General features: G+C 40.4%; 1 protein-coding gene across 8 annotated transcripts in view; it reads left to right on the forward strand.

Annotated features, from left to right (window-relative positions):
* ZNF148 (zinc finger protein 148) overlaps nucleotides 1-14976 on the forward strand; it is a 128067-nt gene that overhangs the window by 18050 nt on the left and 95041 nt on the right. The window contains exon 1 of one of the 8 annotated variants that reach the window (XM_084871605.1): nucleotides 1023-1062. The exons of 6 other annotated variants lie outside the window; for them this stretch is intronic. The gene's annotated coding sequence lies outside the window, so the exon portion shown is untranslated. Of the gene's footprint in view, nucleotides 1-1022; nucleotides 1063-14596; nucleotides 14763-14976 lie in introns of those variants that run through there. One more of the 8 variants, XM_084871603.1, reaches the window with a different exon arrangement.

A 14976-nucleotide genomic window follows, 5' to 3' on the forward strand; every position in this document is an offset into this window, starting at 1 on the left:
AGAAAAATGCAGCGTTTGAGAAAGTTATTTATGAATCATTTGGTGGGAGCTAATACAAATTATAGAAGTTGTGGAGAGGTAAGTGGGAGGTGGAAGGGATTTATGAGGGAGCTTGTTGCAGTAGAAAAGTAAGTTCAGAGAGTAAAGTTGGGAGAGTGTTCTTTTGGGAAAAGCAGTTCTCGGGTTGAACCCGGGAAGGAGGGCCAGCTGCAGTGGTCAGTGCGGGTGTGGGGCAGGAGTGAGAGGAGCCTGAGGTCAGAGTCCCTGACAGGTCTCTCACTGCGAGGGGGGCGTTGGACTTGTTTTGATGAGTGTTCAGTGAGGAAGGGGGTTTCACCCAGGGTAATTATGCATGTGATCTTTTTTCTTAAGAAGCCGGGCGGAGAGGGCAGGGCGCCTGCTGTCCTCCGGGCTTTGGAGCGCGCGCCTGACCCGCAGCCGCACGGGCGGACTGTGCCCGGCGCTCGGCGAGCCTGCGGGCGGAGCGGGCGGAGCGGCGGCCTGGGAGCCCGCAGCTCGGCCCGCGGAGCCTGGGGGCGGCGCTGCGGGGACTCGGGCTCCCGCGGCTCCTCTGGGGCCGCTCTGGTTAGTGAGGCGCCCGGCGGGAGGGGCTTTCCTGGCGCCGGCTTCCGTGTGTGTATGTATGTGTGTGTGTGTGTGTGTCCTCGTGTCAGTGAGCGCGTGTGCTGGGAGGCGGCGGGGAGCGCGGGGAAGTCAAGCTTTTCCTGCAGGGGGGGGTAGGGGGGTGGGGGGTGGGGGGGAGGGAGGGGCCGGGCCCGGGCGGGCGGTGGGGCCTCCCGGGCCGGGTGTTCCGGGTCCGCGGGGGGCAGCCCGCAGCCCGCAGCCAGATGGCGGACTGTGAGTGGCTTCTCCGCCCACAAGGGGCTGCCTGACTGGGGGCCGGACCTTTGTGCTCACCTTTTCCCTCCTGACCCCCATCTTCTGCGGGACCGCCCTGTGCTGACCGTCCGTGTGCGGAAAGGTCAGCCGGTAACGTGGCCGGCAGACGCTCGCACTGACTGACAGGAGAGCGGAGGAATGGAGCCGCCGCGTGGGTGCGCGGTAAGAGCCGCAGGTTCGGTGGCTGGAGCCCTCAGGCCCTTCCAGATTTAGACCGTGGGGCAGACCTTTCCGTCCAGACTTTGAACTCTTCTTCCAGCGTCAGGAAAGAGCTGCTTGCGTAGGACACTAAAAACTAGAGTTAAACCCCTCCCGAGAGCTTGAGTTAAAAACAGCTTTTATTTATTTTTTTGGTTGTACATAATAATCATGATTTGTGTAGTTTACATATAGAGTTTTGCAAAATCGGGCATGGTATTTAAAAAAAAGCATTTCTCATTAATTTAATAGCAATGGTAAAGGCACCATGCAGTTTTGAAATTTCAAGTATTTTAAATGTTGCTATAAATAAAATGCTATTCAGATTTTTCGATTTAATAAATCTAAAAATACGTTTGCAGTTGTCCTTTGGGTGTAGGAGGAAGTCCCGGGTTTCTCAGTGCATGTTTCTGGGCAGATTTTCAGTATTGTCAGCAGGATACGGGTATAGAACCTTAGCCTGAGTGAATGATTTGTTTGAGATTACCAGTCTGTTTTGCAGCTGGGAATAGACTGGGTCTCTTATTCCCAGTCTGGTGACCTATCCAAGAATAGACTAAGGAAACTGGGTATTTGTCTGTTTGGTGGAAAATAATGACTGAGTTGATTTTATAGTGAGTATTAAAGAGCCAAAAAATGGATGGATGAATATTTAATTTTCTGTTGTAACAATTAAATGTAGTTTCTCCACACTGAATGTCTTTGGCCAATACATAAAGGACTTGAGGATATTCCTCAGTGTTACTTTTCATGGCATTTGTAGCCCATTTACACGTAATTAAAACAGATAGATGCTTTTTGTATTTAACTGGTGAATGTGTTTTTCATGTGGGTGTTCTCACTGGTTAGAGAACAGCAGGTAACTTGAGATGTTTAGCCTCCCCACAAATGGTAGGGAGGAGAATAATTATGTTAATTTCAATAATCTCTGGTAAAAACCCACACACGTTGGCTTTATTGAGGATGCTCTTTATTGAGGATGGTGTACCTGTGGATAATCTCAGCTTTATATATATATTATTAGTTTTGTTCTTGTTACTTACCGTATTGGATCTATACAACAGTGTTTTATTAACATGTTTTCAGTAAGCCTTAAACAAAAAAGTACCTTTTCTTTGTATCGTGGTATGAGTTGTAATTGAACCTTTTTGTTTTCTTCATTCCTAGCTTTTCTAATGCCTTTTTTCCTTAATCGCAAAAACAATCTTTCTTCTTCCTTCTTTCCATCTCCAAAGAACTCTCAGATTTTAAAATCCAATACCAGAGGTCTCCACCAATGTCTGAAGACATTTTTGGTTGCACTGGAGGATTCTCCGTGGTATATAGTAGGAGATGCTAAACACCCTACAATGGGCATGATAGCCCGCCCCCACAACAAAGAACTTTCCAGTGCAGAATGTCAGTAGTGTAGATGTTGAGAAATCCTGATCTAATATGTTGGGAATAATATTCTACTAAATAATTTAAGTATATAAGTCATTTATAAAGTTATAATAAAAATAAACAATGTAATTATGTTATTTTTTATAATTATAATAATTAAATTGACATTTCTGTGATACATCTATTATAAATGTTTTTCCAAAGATTTTATTAGAATCTTGGGTCAAAGCTTATTAAGTATATTTTAGAGCCTCATGACAGGATTTTGGAGTTGGAAGATTAACAAGTATAACCCTTTCAGTATGTAGATAAGGAAATGGAATTTCAGAGAGATTCTGACTTACCAAAGGTTCCACAGATAATGCAGAGCTCAGGTCTCTTGTTATTTCTTTATAAATAATTTTAACTTATTTAATTAAAATTAACTTAAATAATTATTGAGGAAAATAATATTGTATCATTTTGCTTGATATACAAATAAAGTAACCAAATAAAAATATAATTATATTGTGTGAATCTCAGTATTCAATGAATTATTGTTACTTTTTCAGATTCACATGTGTTGAACTTTTCAGCATCTGCTTTAAAAAAAATGAAAAAAAAGGAAAATAGCACATAAAATTTTAAAACAAAATTTAAAGTTAATAATGAATGATATCTTAGGCAACATTGCAATTACAAAACCAACTGGACTTGTTAAATGTCTAATGGTTTCTTGAATTTAAACATGCAGTCTGTAAATATGAAGATCACAATAATAGTGAATTATTGTGCAGATTGGAAATCTATTCTAGCAAGTATTTTGGCTAATTTTAGAAAAACTAATGGAACTTTCAGGTGAAATGTAACTGGGTGAAATATAAATTGGAGATTTTAGATGAAATATTTTCAAATAAAGCTGTGTATTGTCAGGAATAAATATAAATGGGGATCTTTCTATGTTAAAAAAATTTTTTTGTACTATTTTTAAAAAATATAAGTAAAACAATGAGGACAAAAGACCATATGAGCAAAGGTTTCTTTAAACATTGTTTTGTATAATAAATTAATTTTATAGAAAAAATTTAAAATGCATATTAGCAAAAGTAAAAATCAACTGGAGAAGGTACTATTAATATTTTGATATATGGCTTTCTTATATTTTCATTAAACCTTTTATTATGGAAAAAAATAAATAGGTGAAAAATAGAGTAGTAGTATTAATCTCCATATATCTATGACTAACTTCAAGAGTTAGCAATTAATGGCCAGTCTCATTTCATTAGTACAGGCATACCTCGTTTTATTGTGCTTCATAGATGTTGCAGTTTTTAAAAATATATTTTTATTGATTTCAGAGAGGAAGGGAAAGGAAGAGAGAGAGAGAAACATCAATGATGAGAAAGATCAACCCCTGCTCGCACGCTGACCACCCCCTCCCCCACCTAAACCCCCGCATGTGCCCTAACCTGGAATCAAACTGTGACTTCCTGGTTTATAGGTCGACGTTTAACCACTGAGTCACACCGGCTGGGCAATGTTGCATTTTTAACAAATTGAAGGGCAGACCCTCTACTAGCAAAAAGATGACAGCTCACTTTATGGTGGTGGTCAGGAGCCAAATCTGCAATGTCTGTGCGGTTTGCCTGTACCTACATTTCTTTTCTCCCCTCTCATTTTTTTCTCCAACTGTATTTTGAAGCAATATGGGCTCACAAGAAGCTGCAAAATTAGTATAGTCCTATATATCTTTTATCCAGCTTTCCCCCAGTGGTTACATCTTAAAATGCTCTAGTAAGACATCAAAACCAAGAAATTGATACTGGCACATCACTGTTAACTAAACTTACTCAGTTTTACCATTTTTAAAAACCTGAGTTTATTTGTGTGTGTATAGTTTTATGCCGTTTTCTCCCATATATAAAATTATGTAACTGTCACCCCAGCAAAGGTAACAGAACTGTTCCATTACCACAAAGAAAACCCCTCTTGCTACCCCTTTATAGTCGCATCCCAACCCAAACCCTCTCCCTGTTCCCTGATAACTCATTCTCTATCTCTATAGTTTATTCTTTCAAGAATAGCATGTAATGGTATGTTAATATGTACTTTTGTTTAACCATTCACCTATTGAAGGACTTTTGGTATTATTCAGAATTTTGCTATTAAGAATAAAGTGGTTATGAACATTTATGTACAGGATTTTGTGTATAATTCTCTGAGGTAAAGAGCGAACTTCCGCCGAAACCAGTTTGGCTCAGTGGATAGAGCGTCGGCCTGCAGACTGAAGGGTCCCGGGTTCAATTCCGGTCAGTGGCATGTACCTTGGTTGCGGGCACATCCCCAGTGGAGGGTGTGCAAGAGGCAACTGATCAATGATTCTCATTGATGTTTCTAACTCTCTCTCTCTCTTCCTTGCTGTAAAAAAATCAAATATATATAGTGAACTTTCTGGGTTGGGCGGCAAGGGCATGCTCAGTTTTGTAAGAAACTTCCAAACTGTCTTCCAGGATAGCGGCACCATTTTACGTTCTTGTCAGCAACGGATGAAAGATCTACTTTTTCTTCATCCTTGTTAGCATTTTGTTATTATTGCTATTAATTATTTTAGCTGTTCTAATAGGTACATAGTGATATCTTACAATTTTAATTTGCATCTCCCTAACGACTAATCATATTGAACATTTTTATATCTATTTATTTTTTGTTTATATCTTTTGCTCATTCTCAAGTCAGGTAATCAGATTAAACATTTTTTGGCTGTCAGTTTTGAGAGTTCTTTAAGGACCATTGTCAGCCAGCCGGTGTGGTTCAGTGGTAGAGCGGGTCTTTTTTGTGTGGCTGTGGATGCCTTTCTTTAACTCCAAAGCCTTTGCTTTGGCTTAGGCTTTAGGAAGGGCAGGGGTTTCCTTTTTCACTTTTGGCGCCATCTTCGGAAAAAATTGTGTTTGGTGTTTTTTTTGTTTTTTTGCTCATGGATGTTTAATTGTTTCAGCACTATTTTTGAAAGGACTATTCTTCCTCCATTGAATTGTTTTTGCCCATTGTAAAAAATCAGTTTGGACATATTTTTGGTGGTCTGCTTTGGGGTTCTGTATTTTGTTCATTGATCTATGTATTTGTCAGTACCATACTGTCTTGATAATTACATGTATAGTAGGTCTTAATATCAGGTAAAGTAAACCTCCAACTTTGTTAAGATTGCTTTTGCGATTTGTTTCTTCATTTAACTTTTAGAATAATTTCGTCTATGTCCACAAAAAAAATACCTTGTTAGGATTTTGATAGGAATAGAATCCAGTATTTCCCAAACTTCTGACATATGTGTACCCCTTCTATAATTTTCGTAACGCTGAGTACCCCTCATACTCATGAGAACGTAGAATTAGGCGCAGCTAAGCACGGTGCAGTGCATATCCCCACCGAACTCTTCCCGGACCCCTGGGGGTACGCGTACCACACTTTGGGAAAAATATAATTTGGGGAGTCTTTCCTTACTGTATAGAGATTTTTAAAAAACTTTTGTTTTTAATTTAGATTCTTTATTGTTTAAAGTATTACATATGTCTCTTTTCCCCCCACTCACCTCTCCCCCCCCCCCACTTGCCCTCACTCCCCTACTGTCTTTGTCCATTGGATATGCTTATATGCTTGCATACAAATCCTATGGTTGATCTCTCCCCCATCCCTTCCCTCTAAGATTGGATGGTCTGTTCAATGCTTCTGTGTCTTTGGATCTATTTTTGTTCATCAGTTTATGTTGTTCATTATAGTCCACAAATGAGTGAGATTATGTGATATTTATCTTTCTCTGGCTGGTTTATTTCACTTAGCGTAATGCTCTCCAGGTCCATACATGCTGTTGCAAATGGTAAGAGTTCTTTCTTTTTTACACCAATGTAGTATTACATTGTGCACCGAAGTTTTTTAATCTACCCATTTGCTAATGGACACTGTATAGAGATTTTAAATTTATGACCACAGAATGTCTCTCCATTTATTGAGATCTTCCATATTATTTTGAAGCAAATTCTAGGCATCATGCAGTTTTTCTTAAATAGCTTGATTGAGCTACAACTTAGGTATTATACAACTTACCCATTTCAAAGAATATTAGGGTATTCACAGAATTGTGCAGCCATCACCATAATCAATTTTAGGACATTTTCGTTACCCTAAAAAGAAACTCTATATCCATTAACAGTCACTCCCATTCTCCCTTTGTCCTAACCACTGGCAACGATTAATTTACTTTCTGTCTATATGTATTTGCCTGTTCTGGACTTTTCATTTTAATGGAATCATAACAATATCTGGCTTCTTTCATTTAGCATAGTGTTGTGCGATGTAGCATGTGTCAGGGGTTCACTCCTTTTTATTGCTGAATAAATTACTTCTACATTTTGTTTATCCATCAGTTGACTGATGTGGGTTGTTTACACTTTTTGGCTATTGTGAATAATGCTGGTATGAACATTCATGTTCAAGTTTTTATGTGAACATTTATTTTTAGTTCTCTTGGATATATACCTATGAGGGGAATTGTTGAGTCATATCTAATAAATCATTGCCAAGACCAATGTCATTAGTCTTTTCCCCTTAGGTTTTCTTTTAGGAGTTTTATAGTTTTAAGCCTCATGTTCAAGTCTTTAATCTATTTTGAGTTTATTTTTGTACACGGTATAAGGTAAGGGCCCATTTTCATTGTTTTGCATTGTTTTGCATGTGGATATCCAGTTTTCTCAGCATCATTTGTTGAAAAGCCTATCCTTTTCCTATTGTGTATTCTTGGTACTCATTAAAAGTCTTTCCTTTTTAAAAAATATTGCAGTTTACATTCAGTTTTATTTTGTATTAAATTTCAGGTGTACCACAGGGTGGTTAGACAATCATACTATGCAATGTGTCCCCTCCCCCAGCATTTTCAGTACCCACCTGGCACCGTACAGAGTTATTATTTTAGGTGTTCTAATAGGTATATAGTGGCTCATTGGTTGAGCCAGGAGGTTGTGGTTCAATTTCTGATCAGGGCAAATACCAGGGTTGCAGGTTCTGTCTTTGGTGGGGGTGGGGGTGGTGGATGGGAGGCAGCTCATCTCATCATTAATGTTTCTTTCTCTTCCTCTCCCTCCCTCTGAAATTAATATAAACATTAAAATATTATTGACTATATTTCCTATGCGTATTTTACATCCCCATGATTATTTTGTAACTACCAATCTGTACTTAATTTAATCCCTTTACCTTTTTCATTCAATCCCTGAATCTCTTTCCCCTCTAGCAACACTCAGTCTGTTCTCTTCCTTTCTGTTTTGTTCATTTAAATTGCCCTTCAGATTCCAAATATAAGTGAAAACATATGGTATTTGTCTTTCTCTCACTGACCTTTGCTTGTTAAGGCTTGTTATGGAAACTTGGCCTCCGCTGTGAGTGCAGTCATCTGTGTTACGGAAACCCCTGCCGCCTCTGTGGGCACCGCCATCTTGGTGACAGTGTGATGGTTGATTTGCATATTCCCTCTTTATTAGATAGGATGATTTCAGGCATTGTCTTGGGACATACCAGTATTCCTCACAAATAACGGGGTGACTGCTGTATTGTATTTTTTTAGTTATGTAGTTTCCTTTTGCTTCTTTTCCATTAGAGGCCTGGTGCACAACTCCCTGGTGTTTGGGATGATGCTCCAACGGATCCACCGGGCCAGGGCAGTGGATGCCATTTTACTATGCCTCTGTCACATGAATAGAATTTTTTATGTAGTTAATTAAAATAAGGTTATAAAGTCTGGGCTTTTTTATCTTAAATGAACTGGTGGCGCAAGTGCACGAATTCTTGCACCTTGAAAGGAACTGTGGGCCGAGAGGCTGTGGTGGACACAGGAGTGGGTCTCAGCCCATTCTCTGCACCTCCACCCGGCTTCTACCGCTACGGCCCCTGGTCCCCTGTCTGCCGGCAGCCCTGCTCCCGCCACCGCCGCTCCCATGCGCTAATGGTGCCGGCTCTGCTTGCACCCATTGCTGGCGCCAGTCCCAATCGCTCTGCACTGTCAGGGGTTGCAAGTGACAGCTGCTGCCCCAATTGCCCCTCAGGAGCAGGGGGGGTGGTGGAGAAGCCTTCAGGGGCTATCAGGTTGGCAGCTGCTGCTCACATCTGCTGATGGTGCTGAGCAGTCAGGGCCAGCGCTGGGTTCTGGCAGTGGGTGCGAGCAGGACTCTCACTGGCAGTAGGTGTGAGCGCTGGGCCGGACTGTGGTGTGCAGGAGCAAAGAATTTTTAGTGACTACCAGAGGCTCGCTCCGTTGAAAGCGAGTGGTGCCCCCGGCTTGGTCTGGTGCCCCCACTCACCTGCTCCACCATCCCGCCTCAGCCAGTGCCTGCCATGTTCCTCGCTCTGCCACATGCTGCCGATGCCCGCCATGTTCTACACACGCCTCCTGGTGCTCAGTGCATGTCATAGCCACTGGTTGTTCGGTTGTTCACCATTCGGTCTATTTGCATATTAGCCTTCCGCAGTGTTTCCCAAACTTTTGATATATGTGTACCCCTTCTATAATTTTCGTAACGCTGAGTACCCCTCGTACTCATGAGAACGTAGAATTAGGCGCAGCTAAGCACGGTGCAGTGAATATCCCCACCAAACTCTTCCCGTACCCCTGGGGGTACGCGTACCACACTTTGGGAAACACTGAATAGAGTATGCTTGTTTAATAGATTATTTGTTCGTAAGATGTCTCATATTTCCAGTAATACATAATAGTATTTTAATATTAAACATTTTTCAGAACAATACTGCAAATCTTTTATGTTTCTAATTCATAGATCGAAAGGAAAGATAAGATAAAATGTCCTGCATTTACATTTCCTCGTTTTCTACTTAAGAATAAGTTGACCCCAAATAAGAAAATGTCCATTCTATATTAGTAGAAGCTAGTGTTTCTAAATAGTGAGTTAACTTGCTAAAATCGACTTATATTAAAAAAAACCACACAGACTGTCTCACGTGTTTCATGAATTGTTCAAATTTAACATGTTACTGCAATTACAGAGAAATCACTGCGCTCCTTTGCAGCCACTTCTTGAGATTTCTCTGATGGCAAATCTCAGCTTCCTGATCAGATTAAAACCATTTCCTTTATGTATGGGAACACTTCTACATTATCTCTATTTTATTCAGGACATGTGTTTGAGGCAGGAGATGAGCTGTCAAAAGATGAACTGGCTTTTTATGAACCACATGCAAATTTTTAAATGAGTGTTATATTTCATATTGGAAGTAATAATTTCGTCTTTGAGTTTTAATAATTTTAATGTATTTGTTCACAAAGAATTGAAACCTTAAAGAATCAAGTTAAGTAAACTTTAACTTTTAAATGTTTATTCCTATTCTTTTTTGTAGGATTTCCTTATTATAGTCGGACAATTTTTAATTTATAAAAATCAGATGCATTTTGTTTTCTCTGTTTATTTGCAGAGTAACTTATTGTATATAGCATTTTAGTTTCATTATTTTTTAACTCGGAACATTGCTAAGAGTAGCATTAAATTTTTTAAAACTTGGGATTGACCTTTCTGTGGTTTTGTGTTAGAATAGACATTTATTAGGGGCAGAGGAACCCATTTTAAGTCTTTGACACTTAGTTGTTTTACCTTGGGTACTTAATCCATTGAACAACCCCAGTTTCATCGTCTATAGAACAGAGACAAACAATATAAATGTCCAGTTGGTTGTAAGGGTCAAATGAAAGGTGACATGTGACAGCACTTTGTAAACTGTGAAGTGCTTGATCAAACTGTGGTTATATCTTCTTTGAGAAGATCATTTGAAAACTTTCCTGAATAGTGTTGATCTTCATATTAAAATATGTTTTATGATTATGTATTTAGTGAAAATTCATGGACAAAATAAAGCAGCTTTTTCTTGAGATTAGTGGCTTATAACTTTAAAAACTAATTTCTATTTGTAAATTTGGGCAAGGATAACATTGTTACATTCCCATTGTGATAGGTTTGATTTTGGGAGGTGTTTTCCATCAGTGGATGATTTAGATTTAAAGGTTTATTTCTTCAGTGGTTTACAGCCTTAAGGAGTTTATAAAAATGCTTACTGTTGTGTTTTCTAACATGGGTGGACAATTGGTTTCTTGGAAAATGAATGTTTCCGTTGGTTAATTGATTTGAAAAGGTCAAGGGAAGGTGAACATTTTCAGTAGTTGGCTTTATTTTACTCAGTTTGGTCAATTATCTTAGAAGAATTTGATTATCCTTTTGTTGAATTTCTTTCTCAGTTAAGTGGATTAATTACAGTAATTGCAAAGTTTATAAGATTTTGGCTTAATTTTTGGTGAGAGTAGAAATGAAAAATGGTTTAGAAAGACCTGAGTAGGGTAATTTCTGGGATGATTGGTTTGAATTTTTTTGGGCTGTCATTGTTCTTGGACTAGATCTGCTCATGAAAAATAGGTATACCGCTGGGTCTCTAGGCCTGGCTGGTGATCAGGGCCGATTGGTGCCTTTCGGCTGCCAGCTGGAGCCTTGTTTCCCTGGCTGCCGGCTGGAGCCTTCCTTCACTCAGTGCTGTTCTCTGGTGGTCAGCACACATCATAGAGAGTGATCGAACTCCTCAGGGGACACTTTGCATATTAGCCTTTTATATATATGGATTAGACCATCATTCAGATAGAACACACATGTTTGTGCTTTGTTACTATGTAGTAATTCTAACCATAGTCATAGAAATCTCTTGTCTCCTGGAACAAGGTATGTTTTTTTTTAACTTCATTCAGAAAGTGTCATTAAATCATAAAAGTAAAAGCTAATGTAAAGTTAGAACTTAACTAACTATGTTAAAATGATGATCTAGTTAAAAGAGGCTAAAGGACTTTTAGTTAAAATATTTTTTTGTTTTTTATGCCATGTGTGCTAATATTTAAAAATGAGACTTTAGAGCACATGTGTCAAACACAAGGCCCGCGGGCCAAATCCAGCCCGCCAGGCCTTGCAATGTGGCCCGCACCGCGCTGTCATCACTGCACTCCGCTGACAGTTTATGACATTGTCAGTTTATGACTGTTCAGTAAACCATTCGGCCCACGATTTAGGCTGGATTTTAGATTTTGGCCCCTTCTCTGATTGAGTTCGACACCCCTACTTTAGAGTCTAGCAGAGTTCTGGCTCAGTTGGTTGAACATGGTCCTGTGCATTGAAAAGTTGTTGGTTTGATTCCTGGTCATGGCTCATATCTGGTTTGTGGGTTCGGATTCCTGGTCTGGCATGTACGGAAAGCATGTATGTCTCCCTCTCCCCTTCTCTCTTTTCTCTCCCTCCCCCATCCCCCTCTCTAAGCATGTCCTTGGGTGAAGATTAGGATCCTATATAATAAAAAACTAATAAGCTAAATGTCCAGTTGTCCATTCAACCAATCAAAGTGTAATATGCTAATGATATGCTAAGGCTGCTCAACTGCTCGCTATGACATTCACTGACCACCAGAGAACAGACAGTCGACTGATTGACCACTCACTGTGACATGCACTGACCACCAGAGAACAGACAGTTGACTGGTCGACCAGTTGCTATGACGTGCACCAAGAGGCAGATGCTCTGACCAGTAGGTTAGTTTGCTGTTGGGGTCAGGCCGATTGGGACTGAGTGAGATGGGCTGGACACACCCTGGACCCCTCCCTCGGCCCCTCCCTGGCTGGCCAACCTCCATGTCCCTCCCTGGCCCTGATCATGCACCACTGGGGTCCCTCGCCTGGCCTGTGCCCTCTCTCAATCCGGGACCCCTCAGGGGATGTTAAAGAGCTGGTTTTGGCCCGACCCCGCAGGTCAGGCCCAGGGACCCCACTGGTGCATGAATTGGTGCGCCAGGCCTCTAGTAAACAAATAAAATTGAGGTTTTAGAAAAAGATAGTCTTAATTAACCAAATTTTTTGTTTTAGACCTTGAGGTTATATTATTTTGTGCATGTGTTCATGTGGGAGAGAGGCAAGTCTGTTTTTCCTTCTTGCTTCACTATTTTATTTTTTGTTTCCTTCCCTTTTAACATGTCTAGTTATGTTCTTTGATATGTGATATCCTTAATTTAGGCCCTTCAATAAAAAGTGATGCAAGAAGGTGAGCAGGCCTTTTTTGAAAATGTTTTTGTTGTTTATTTTTTAGAGCGTGGAAAGGAGACTGAGGGACAGAAACATCGGTGTGAGAGAGAAACATTGATTGGTTGCCTTCCCCATGCTCCCAACCATGGCTGGGGATGGAGCCTGCAATCTGTGGTATATGTGCCGTGCCCTTGACCGGAATTGAACCTGGGAACCTTTAGTCTGTGGGGCTGACACACTACCCACTGAGTCAAATTGGCTAGGGCTGTGAAAATATTTTAAACAAAAATTGCAAAAACATTTGTCCAGTCTATAGATGTTACCATACTATGTGATGATATATGTAATGATTGTGGACTGCATATATCCAATCAACTTTTAAAAAGACTCATAAAACTAAAATGCAGTTAGTAGACATTTGTATTTCCTGTATACAGACTTTGCCACACTTTTTCTGTCAACTTTATTCCTGTAGCTATGCTAAAAATTCTGAAAATTGAATACAGTAAAGAACATAAGAATAGCGAATAATAGTGTTGTGCAGATATAGTTTTGCTTTCTCTTGACCTGTTTTTAATGTCTACCACAGTATAGTCACGCACTACATAATGTTTCTCGCAATGATGGATTGCATTACAACCTTTGTCCCATAAGAGTATAATGGGACTGAGAGATTCCTATGGCCTAGTGCTGCCCTAGCTTTCCTAAGGACCTAGTAGTCCTAATTTCCTAGCAGAACACATTACACAAATACTTCCCATTGCATCACCGTTGTCCACAGTATTCAGTAAAACATGGTGACGTACAGATTTGTAACGTAACAGCTGTAGGGAACAGAATTTGTTGCCTTCAAATATGGCTATTTGGCATTAGGATTATTTTAGGTTGGTTAATTGGTTTAAAAAAAAAATCCTCACCCAAGGATATTTTTCCATTGATTTTTAGAGAAAATGGAAGGGAGGGGGAGAAAGACAGAGAAACATCTATGTGAGAGACACATTGATTGGTTGCCTCCTGAACATGTCCCAACCAGGGACAGGGATCAAGGCTGCACCGTGGTATGTACCCCTGACTGGAATAGAATCTGGGATCTTTCATTCCGAAGGGCCGATGCCCTGTCCACTAAGCCAAACCCACTAGGATTTTTCTTTTTAATAAACATTTTTACTGATTTTTAGAGAGAGAGGAAGGGAGATGGAGAGAGAGAAACATCAATGTGAGAGAAACCACTTGCGATCTGGGCATGTGCCCTGACCGGGAATCTAACTGTCAGCCTTCAGGACAGCACTCAGCCAACTGAGCCACACCAGCCCGGCGGCTGGGCTGGTTAATTTTAAGAAATTGAAGGCCTGAGAGAATTTCTGAAAACCAAATAGAAGTTACCCTTCGTAAAAGACATTTTCTCTTAAATGGGGAATTTCCATTTGTAAGGGTATCTCCCGCGTGTTCCTGGGGAGGGGCTGGGATGACTTATTTCTAGAAACCTATCACTTCAGGAGACAAGTTTCTGTAACAGCCTTACCTTGTTTACTGTGCTTTTCCTGGTAACCTTCCATATCTGAACCCCTCCAGCCTATCTTCTTTTGTCTTCACTGAAGATGGTATTTAAAGCGGTGGTTTCAGCCATTTTGGTGAGTTACCCAGTTTTGCTGGGTCTCTCTCATGCATGTAGGAGGTTTATATGTTACTAGAGGCCTGCTGCACGGAATTCGAGCAAGGGACTCGGCCCTTGCAGCCCCAGCTTTGCCTGGAAGGTTGCCTGGTCTAATTAGCATATTATGCTTTTATTTTTATGGATTAAACTTTGTTTTTCTCTTGTTAATTTGTCTTTTATTATAGGGATTTCTCAGCCAAGAACCCAGAAGGGTAGAGGGGAAATTATTTTTCCTCCCCTACAAAGCAATAGACTACCACCAGGTGTACCTGTTAATAATAGGGATTTTGTAATAGAAGAAAACATGGTAATTTCAAGAGAAGCATCAGAAGTGCTTTATTCAAAGTAATGTCCATCACTAGCCACACATTTCCCCCATCTTTCAGGCAATTTGTGGATACCGTCCCAATAGAACTTTCCTGGTTTTGAGGCAAACCATTCAGAAACCCTGATTTCCACTTCGTTAATTTTGAAGTGCTGCTCAGAAAGTACGTGTGACATCAATCGGAACAAGTGGTCATCTGAAGGAGCAAGGTCCGGTGAATACAGCGGGTGGGTTAATACTTCCCAGGCAAGATCTTTTAACGTGTCTTTAACTGGTTTTTGAAGCATGTGATGGTGCGTTATCATGAAGCAGAATTACTTTGCCGTGTCTTTTGGCACATTCTGATGGCTTTACGATCAAAGCGTGGTTCAAATTGATTATTTGTTGTCAGTAGCTAGCAATATTAACAGTTTCACCTGGTTTTAGAAGCTCATAACACAC

The sequence above is a fragment of the Pipistrellus hanaki genome, assembly GCF_964339955.1.
Source record: "Pipistrellus hanaki genome assembly, chromosome: 2".
NCBI lineage: Eukaryota > Metazoa > Chordata > Mammalia > Chiroptera > Vespertilionidae > Pipistrellus > Pipistrellus hanaki.